This window comes from Myotis nattereri, assembly GCF_964212035.1.
Source record: "Myotis nattereri genome assembly, chromosome: 1".
NCBI classification, from domain to species: Eukaryota; Metazoa; Chordata; class Mammalia; order Chiroptera; family Vespertilionidae; genus Myotis; species Myotis nattereri.
Window position 1 is genome coordinate 191,706,361 of NC_138075.1, and position 10,494 is coordinate 191,716,854.

A 10,494-nucleotide genomic window follows, 5' to 3' on the forward strand; every position below is an offset into this window, starting at 1 on the left:
GAAATATTAGGAGGAAATGTTAGGTAGAGACAATTTAAAATCCAGGTTGTGAGTACATTTTGACCCAATTTATATAAAAATGTGAACTATCCTACTCTTCACAAAAAGTGATCATTTTGTCACATAGAGTTATACCATAGTATTTATTTATTGTTAGTGTATGTATAACAACTTACCTTGGTTACTACATGTTTCTCAGTGTAGCATAATTTATCTATCCTCTTTGAAGTATAAGTTGTAACATTTTTATTGGAGTGAGTGTGTTTCAGATAAAAATAGAGTGTAGTTTTGCTTTTGGCATGACCCTGTCATTTGAGAAAACATTACATTTTAATGACATATAATTTAAAATGCCTCTAGGTGTGAGTTGAAAATATTTTTTAAGGTAATTACTTACCAGAGGTTGTCAGAGCACTTGTAGAGTATCAACCTTCTTCGGGGCAGATATTTGAGACTACTTGAATTAAATTAACACTTCTATCATTAATGTTTGATGGGAGACCATAGTGAAAAAGATGGATGCTTATATAATTGACATCCTTAACATTTAGAGCTGAATAGTTAAATGCCAGAAACATAATTCTGAGTAAAATGTCAGGCCCTAACTTAATAATATTTAATGAGGTAGTATGAAAGGAATGAATAGAAGTTATTTTATATTATTAAAATAAGCTTAATTATCCCCATATATCACTACAAACTTTTTATTCATATTATTATTTCTAAGAATAATGTGTCTCTAATACTCAGCTTCCACCAGTCCAGAGATATCAACCATCCTTCTGATTTGCATGATTGTAAAATACTTCATTCAAAACATAGACAGCAATTGTACTTGGTCAGCTAAATATTTTACTTTATTACAATTGGTACAGTATCTAATCTTGCTATATTTTGGTATTTTTTTTATTCTTGGTCAACAGATCAATTCTTTTCTCATTAAATGATATACCAAATAAAGTTAACTTATATTTGTAGAACTAGTAGGTATATACAAAAATAAAGACATATAATGCTAAAATAATATCCTTTAAAAGTTATTAAGAAAATTAAGCATTAATTAGCATGGTTGATAAATAACTGAATGATAGGTAACTATAGTACATACCAGTGTGGTTGTTTAATTTTTACTAATAATTCCTTGAAAATGAAGGACAAGTGTTTCAAATATAAGTGACTTCATCTTTAATTAATAATAAAATGGTGTTTTGAAGAGTATACATTAAAGAAAAAAACAAACAGGTTTTGGAGGGTATTTTAGGTGATACTTTTTACAAAATTGTTACTCACTATATATCCTGAGCTACAAGAAACTTGGGGCAGATTATAGTTCATCTGGTCATTTTGTTGAGTCTCAAATCTGCCATTATAATTGTAATTATCTCTATAAGAATAAAATAGGCTACAGGTGGTAGTCAAGCTTACATTTAACTATGCCCATCAATGTAAGGAAAGTTCTTGATGAGGATTCCTAGTTTAGGTAATGAATCATGTTCTCACTTTAGACTATACAGGAAAGACTTGTCAAGATTACCCATGGAATTTGAGACTATAGTGACAAATATCTTTGAGGTAGTCCAAGATATCAGCTTGCATTGACTAGTTCAAAATAGTCATCTTTTCTACTTCTATCAAGGTTTACAAAACAGTTAAGCAATCTTCTGAGAGTCAGTGTTTCCTTTAATAGTATTAGTATAGTATTTTTACAGTAATGCCTATCTAATTTAACACCAGAGAAACTTCCAGGGACTGCAGAGGTCAAAACCATTGGCAGGATAGTTATTTTTTTACCCACATGAGTATATAGTAGATTTTTCAAAAGGCTGCAGAATGAGTGATATTGCCACAGACTGAATGCAAAAAGACATATAAAGTCAGTTGCCTTCATTAAGCAATTATTAAGGAAATTTGCTGAAATATAAAACAGTCATTATTTTAACCTTCTTTTGCTTTAGAAGGAATGATTGTTTTACTAAAGTATGTTATTTATGCAATGGGTCCATTATTGTTATTTAGTGAGTTAATATTTTTCTGATTTAGTTACTAATATAAATGTTAATACATCTACCATATGAATAAAAATACTTTGGACACTCAATACTAAGATTGTGAAGAGCTCCTAAGGACAAATAATTTGAGAACAACTATTTTATAGCATCATTAATGATTGCATTGTTATTATTATAATTGTTATTAGTATTTCAAGTATCTTCTCCCTACCTCTGCAATATTGGAGAGCTAGTATTTTTTCTTAGGATGTACAAATACTTCCCTACTATAGGAAGTATGAGAACTAGGGTTTCTAACTCCTTTACATTTCTAGAAAAATCCTACACTGCAAATGGTCCCTATAATTTATGGAATATTCTATATTTTTAGCCCAATTAGTTGTATCATTTCATTACACAAGAAAGCTACTCACGTGTAGCACTTTACCAAAACATTTCCCAGTGTCAAGAAAATGGCAATCAGGATATTATTTTTCCCTTTTCTGTAAGCAAATTTTGGGCAAAGGAAATGCTGTCTCATTGCATATGCAAAACATAGTACATTTTCTGGAAGAGTACCTGCTCAAGTGTTTGATGAGTTAATAAATGGCACTTTTGGCAGAAGCATATGCACATTTGACTATTAGTTTTCAGTTATCCTGAATTTGTTAACCTCACATAAGTCAGATTTACACTATTGCACTATTCTTTTAAAAGACATATCTATATCTGTCATTTCCCTTACCACTTCAATGTATTAATCACCTATACAAAAAATAATTTTGAAAATTTAAATGAGTATTTCAAATCATTAAAATAATTTTGTTACCTTATCACCTTCTAAAGGAAGTAAAAATTTCTTTGTATGACATTCAAAGTATTTTATTATCTGGTTAAATTTAACCCTCATAATATACAGTTTTGTTTGTAATCCTTTTTATTCTAGTAATTCTATAACATTTAATTTGAACTGACTTTAACCATCCTTGTTGGGTCTAAATGTACATGTGTTGGATGAATCTATATATATAAAAGCCTAAGCAACCAGCCTGCAGGGATCAGGCCCAAACTGGCTCTCTGACATCCCCCAACGGGTCCCAGATTGCAAGAGGGTGCAGGCCAGGCCAAGGGACCTCACTGGTGCACAAATCTGTGCACTGGGCCTCTAGTTTTATAAAAATATGGCTTAATCAAATGCTGTTATTGTTGTTATATACTTCTTTCATATATACTATTTTGTTTTCTCTTCTCTGTGTAGTGCATTTTACCTGGTTTTTGAATTTACAATGAAATAAATCAAGAATGAGAAAGTTAAATCATATTTTAGTTTCTTATTACTGCTAATCTTTCAGTGAATGTAAAGTCCTTAACATATAACTTCTATATGTACATAGCTTCTGTATTGGTCCTTTCATTTGTTATTTATATAATGCTAGAGGCCTGGTGCATGGATTTGTGCAGCAGTGGGGTCCCTTGGCCTGGCTTGTGGGGATTGAGCGAAAACCGATCTCTGGGTCCAGGGTGCGGGTGAAGCAGATTTGGGGACAACAGTGCCCCAGCAGCAACCTAACCCAGGGTCAATTCCGTGAGGAATCAGGCTCCCTCCTCTACTGATCAGAGTGTCTGCCCCCTGGTAGTCATTGTGCATCACAGCTACCAGGAAAATAGTCGAATAGTCAGATGATCGCTTAGGCTTTTATATAGAGAGATATTAATTTTGTTAATTAGGAGAATAACTAAATAATTTATTATTCCATCCATATATTTTCATTAAATTTCTAATGATTTTGTATCCCAATTGGTTTCTAACCTTTTTAAGAACATTTGAAAGCTGGTACAATGCAATCCCTTTTTTATTAGAATACCTAGCCAGGGAGAGGTGAAGTTGATTATAGTTGCACTAATTTTATTCAATGACAATTTAAATGTCTGAACTTTATTATATGATGCCAAAAAATAGTATTCACTTTGAAATTTAAACTTAAATTCTATGAAGTCAGATTTGTTGTTTTATTAACTCATTGCCTTTGTTTTCTTAGCAACCATCTTTAATTGGGAATATTGGGAAGATGTTTTATAAAATGTTTGACTGACTCCTGCTGCTATGTTTTATGGAAGTTAGGTTCTTATGATTTGCATAGCATCAATAATTGTGATTTAAAATATCACAATGATATAGTTAGCATATTATAACTTTTCTTAGGAAAGCATACCAAATAAGAATATTTAATTTTATACACACAGCATGTTTTTCCTCTTTGCCTTGTTCCTCCCTAATCCATTTTAAAACATGTGACTTGTCAGTATGGTAAGCTGTTTTTTTTTTTTAAATGTATATATATATATTTCTATTTCCTTGTATTTATATCCAAGATTTAGCATATTCTTGATCATAACTTAGAATATATCATTTACTTCCAGAATTAATCTTCTTAGACAATAATGTTTAATATTCATCATGTTAAGATTCAGCTCATTTATTATTTCATTATCATTACTTATTTTCTAATTAAAAATTACATTTTTTTACAATAGTTCTATTTACTATTTCAACTTCTACTTGAATAAAATAATTGTTACAAACTGATTGTCATAGCAATTAATTCCCTTTGTTTTACTTACAACTTTGAGAACAAAGTATATGTAATATACAAATAATATTTTCTCTGATCTCTATACATGTTATGAAAATGCTAAAATTAAATTAGTATAGGGATATTTTAAATAATTTACTTACCTGGAATATCTATTTGATATTCTTAAAATTTTGGAAGTATCATCAAAACATTACAATTTTTAAAACTATTTAATTTATAGAATGTTACAATGAGAATCATAGTGTTCTTTCATTACTGAGGACAACTTCAACACTTACACTTTATCCTTGGTGGCCAATCATCTGTCTGCTCCCCTTCCCCAAAACACAGACACACACCCCTACCTACACATCCAAGTTTTTATTATATGGCTTGGAGAATTTTTCTTTGTTATTTTTATACTTCTAATTTTATTAATTATAAATTAATAATTAATTTACAAAGTAAAATGGGAAACAATTTATTAATTTATAATTAATAAATAGAAAATAAAGAACAAAACAAAGAATAATTTTTAAAAAGGCGTGCACAGAGGAACAACCATATAATGACACCGCAAGAAGGCAACTGTCCACCAGCCAAGGAAAGTGACTTCAGGAGAAATCAAATAGCCTGACATCTTAGTTTTGGACTTCTAGGTTCCAGAATTCTAAAGACCCAGAGGCAGGTTCCAATTCCACAAGCAGGATCAACTGAAAAGCAAAATTCAGAAATGTCAGATAACCTCCAAGAGCTGCTGCTTATCTCTGAGAGATTTGCCGTCATAGAAAGAGGGAGAAATAAACAAGTTCACTGTTGATTTCAAAATCCTGAGTGATGTACTAGTATAGAAAGTTATGAAAGAGAATATAGAGAATAGTATCCAGGCTTGGAAAACAATATTTTGGGAGAAGAACCCAATGAGTTTACTAACAATTTAGGGATAAAGGTTATCTTGAAACTGTGTCCAACAGGGAAAGAAACAGTAGAGTTTCTTAGCAAAGTTCTTAACTGTATAAATACTAGCCAAGATTATTCATCAGGATATCACCTTTACTGACTCAACTCTGGATTAAATAGAGACCACCATTCCACAGGACATTTGGTGGAACTTGGGTGGATCCCACACCTCAAGTTATCCTATATAATAAAAGGCCAGCCACCATAAGCGTAATGACCAGAACAACCAGAGATCAGAACCACCATGGTCTTTCGCCAGGCTGGCGTTGCCCCCAAGCAAGCAGTTAGGGGCAATCAGGCAGGCAGGCCAGAGGTTAGGGGGGTCAGGTAGGCAGACCAGCAGTTAGAGGTTATCAGGTAGGTAGGCAAGTGGTTAGGGGTGATCAGGTATGCAGGCAAATGGTGAGGGGCAATCAGGTAGGCAGATGGCCCCTCACCAGGCTGGCCCCACCCCCAAACAAGGGGTCAGGGTGATCAGGTAGGAAGGCAGAGTGGTTAAGGGTGATCAGGTAGGCAGACGACACCTCACAGGACTGGCCATGCCCCTCAGCAAAGAAAGAGGGAGGCCCAGGCTACTGGCAGTGACTCTGAGGCAGGTGAGCAGCTGGCCAGCAATCACCTCCCAGAGGGAGGCCCAGACTAACCAAGCCATCACACCCTACACCTGTTGCCTACAGAGGTGGGGGGGCGGGAAGCACTGCACAGATGGCAAGCAGTGGGCCAGCTGCCTGCAGCCTGGGGAAGGAAAACCCCGATAGGCCCTGATCTCAGCGCAGGCCTAGGGACCCTGCCTGAGGGGTCCCAGACTGTGAGAGGGTGCAGGCCAAGCTGAGGGACCCCCCCCACAAGTGCACAAATTTTTGTGCACTGGGCTTCTAGTTAGTATATAACTAAAAGGTTCTGCTGACACTGAATCCAATCAAGGCATCTTCTGATGTGGACTTCAGTCAGTCACCATTATAATTGGTGTCCATGAGATACAGACAAGGTTGCCCCTGAAGGGAGTCATTAACAACCTTTTGAGTCACATGACCTAAAAACCCTCAGTTGAAAGGACTTTTCTACTGGGGCCTTTCCTGTATGGGAGCCAATATCCATGCATTTCAATTTTCCAAATCTAAAAGAAACAGCAATAAAACACGGACCCAACTAACTGAAAACACTAGTTCTGAGGTAGAATTTGCCCACCAGCTTCCAGGGATCATTAGTACAATTGAAAAGGAGACTATCAAAGTCTCATTTTCACGTGTGTGTGGAGATAGCATATTCCAGGCAGCCAGGGCTCTTTACCGGAGCCTTTGCATTGTCCAAGGTCTTGTTGACATTCCCATCTTTTCAGAAGACACCTCTTTTGAGTGGGACTCTCATGATGCTCATGCCACACCCAGAGATACAGTGGGGAAATGCTATATTTAGAAGAATACTTGGAAGGAAATCCAGAAACAGGGCTTGACTTGCCAAAGTTGGTGTACCATGTGCAAAATGATGGTGCCACTGTAGATATTCCTGAGGCTCCTCATCCAAAATCTTGTATCTGTTTGTACATACCCTATATAATAAAAGGCTAATATGCAAATCAATCGAACAGCAGAACGACCAGTCGCTGTGATGCACACTGACCACCATGGGTCAGATGCTTAATGCAGGAGCTCTCCCCTGGTGGTCAGTGCGTTCCCGCTGGGGAAGCAACGCTCATCCAGAAGCCGGGCACATGGCTGGCGAGTGTAGCAGTGGTGGCAGGAGCCTCTCCCACCTCCACAGCAACACTAAGGATGTCCAACTGCTGGCTTAGGCCCGCTCCCCATGGGGAGCGGGCCTAAGCCATCAGTTGGAAATCCCCCAAGGGCTCCTGGACTGTGACAGGGCATAGGCCAAGCTGAGGGACTCCACACCCCCACCCTGAGTGCATGAATTTCATGCACTGGGCCTCTAGTCTATATATATAAAAGGCTAAGTGAACAACCAGAAGTCCAACAGATGGGCCGGTATATATGATGTGTACTGACAATTTAAAAATAAACATTGATTCGTGCATGTGTGATACATATAAAGCACTTGCTGGTGCCAATCACATGTGTGTGTTTTGATCTGACATTGTTGATTGTGAATTTGGTTGTTTTTGTTGACATTCTCAAGCTGAAAGAGAGCAGCATCCTCTACAGAATATGTCTGAAGACCAATATGTCTGAATGGCAATTCATAAATTAAAATTGAAAGTGGGTGCCATCATCATGCTACTGAGAAATCTTAACAGTAAATAGGGTCTTCGTAATGGTACTAGATTTATTATCAAAATATTACGACCTAACATAATCGGAGCTGAAGTATTAACAGGATCTACAAAAGGAGAGGTTGTTCTGATTCCAAGAATTGATTTGTCCCCATCTGACACTGGCTTCCCATTTAAATAATTTGAAGACAGTTTCCTGTGATGCCCCAATTTGCAATGACTATTAATATCATAAGGACAAACTCTAGACAGAGTAGGAATATTCCTACCTGAACCCGTTTTCGGACATGGTCAGTTATATGTTCCTTTCTCTCGAGTTCAAAGAGTGTGTGATGGTAAAGTTAAAATTGTAAATACTTCATCACAAGGGAAATTAGTCAAGCACTTGGAAAGTGTTTTTATTCTTAATGTGGTATACAGGGAGTATTAGAATAAGTTTAATCAATTTATCGGTCATTGTTTTTATCAATGTTGTTTTAATATACATGTTTTTGTTGTTTTTATATTATGTCTTTGTTGTTATATCATGTTGTTATTGTTAATTTATTAATCAATTTATATATTATTTTCATATATATTTTACTAATGTTCTTTCATCTTTGACACTTCTATTATAGAGAAAGGGTGGACAGCGATATTAAAATATTTCATATAATTAATTTCCTTTCAATGTGCACTAGTATCATAATAACCTCTCTCCTCAGGTACTCATAAACCTAACTGTGAAATGATTTCCCACATCTCTATATTTGAAGATAGCTTTGTGCTATTGATTCAGGTCAACATTCACCTTCCTCTTTTGAGGAACATTTTCCCATTATGTGTCCATAATGATATTAATTTTAATAGTTGAAGGCTGTACAGCAATTAAATAGATGTGTGGAAATCCTCTTTTTTAAATTGAGATATTATTGACATATAACATTATGTTGGTTTTGGGTGTACAACATAATGCTTTAGTATTTGTATATATTAGGAAATGATCACCACAATAAGTCTATTTAACACCTGTCACCATAAATAGTTATTATTATTTTGCTTAGGATGAGAACTTTCAAGATCTACTCTCTTAGCAACTTCCAAATGTAAAATACAGTATCATTACATATAGTCACCAGGCTCTACATCACATCCCCAGGATTTATTTACTTCATAATTGGAATTTTGTAACTTTTTACCCCTTCAACCATTTGTGGAGGTTCAACATTGTGTGAAACCTTAACGGTGGGGAAAAAAATAAATCAAGTTTGCTTTATTCAAATTGTTTTACATGCCACAAAGTTATATTAAATTGCCCATTCAAAATATAGTTTGAACACAAAATTCAGAAGCAGCTTTCACTATGAAATGCTCCACAGGGGCTATTCAGCCAAACAGATAAGGAGGGCTGTCATCCATGCACAGGTGACATGTATTTGGTCATTTAGCATTTGGTCACAACACAGGGTGAGATCTCCCTGGCCTGTGGATCCATCCAAGGCCCCCACTTTAAAACACACTAAGTTCAACTGCTTCTCAGCAAAGTCTCCCTGGGGTTAGCAATGGTTGGAGGGGGAGGGGCACTCTTGCTCAGACTGGAAACTCTGCAGGGCATGTCATATGCCCCACCCACTCCCACATAAACACAAACAGAAGTCCACATGCATAGGCACACCTTCGAAAGCCCCTTTGCATACAGGCCCTGGTGAGCACAAGCAAAAATGATTTGGTATAATTGTTAATTATTTTATCTAGATCTTCTGGGTAACCTGTTGCAGCTTCTACATCTGCATTTGTTGCCTCACCTTGCACAGTTATGTTATAGAGACGGCTTCTTTCCTTAAACCTCATAAATCAACCTTTCCTTCTGCAGCCATCATAGAATTGAAGAGAGTTCCAGGGGTCCTCAAACTACGGCCCGCGGGCCACATGCAAATACAAATATTGTATTTGTTCCCGTTTTGTTTTTTTTTTACTTCAAAATAAGATATGTGCAGTGTGCATAGGAATTTGTTCATAGTTTTTTTTTAAACTATAGTCTGGCCCTCCAATGGTCTGAGGGGCAGTGAACTGGCCCCCTCTTTAAAAAGTTTGAGGACCCCTGGTTAGACCCTTGCTCTGAATTAAACCATGACTTTCACAAAATGTTGTGGTTGGTTTGATCTTCTATCATTGGTGTGTTCACTAGAGTTAGGACTTTTAATATCATTCAATAACTTTTTCTTTGTGTCCACGACTTGGCTAACTTTATGGTGTAAGGGGCCTAGCGATGGGCATGATTCAGCTTTCCACATGCCTTCCTCGTGAAGCTTAAGCATTTATAGCTTTTGATTTAAATTGAGAGTCATGTAACCTTCCATTCACTTGAACACTTAGAGGCTATTATAGGGTTAATAATTGGCCTAATTTCAATATTATGGTACCCCAGAAAATAAGGAGGCCATAGGAGAAGGAAAGAGAAGGGGGAACAGAGAGTTGGTTGAGCATTCAGAACATGCACTACATTCATCAATTAAGTTCACCCTCCTATTTGGTCATGGTTTGTGGTACCCCAAATCAATGACAATAATAACATCAAAGATCACTGATCACAGATAACCATAAGAAATATAATAATAATGAAAAATTGAAATAGTGTGAGAACTACCAAAATGTGACACAGAGACATGAAATAAGCAAGTGTGTTGGAAAAAATGGTGCCAGTAGACTTGCTGAATGCAAGGTTGCCACAAACCTTCAATTTGGGAAAAATGCTATATCT

General features: G+C 36.0%; 1 pseudogene across 1 annotated transcript; it reads left to right on the forward strand.

Annotated features, from left to right (window-relative positions):
• The first annotated feature begins 5,737 nt into the window (after positions 1-5,737).
• On the forward strand, positions 5,738-7,092 carry LOC308536069 (inositol polyphosphate 1-phosphatase-like; annotated as a pseudogene). Its single transcript has 2 exons — positions 5,738-5,807; positions 6,422-7,092. The product of its transcript is annotated as an inositol polyphosphate 1-phosphatase-like (transcript).
• The last annotated feature ends 3,402 nt before the right edge of the window (positions 7,093-10,494 follow it).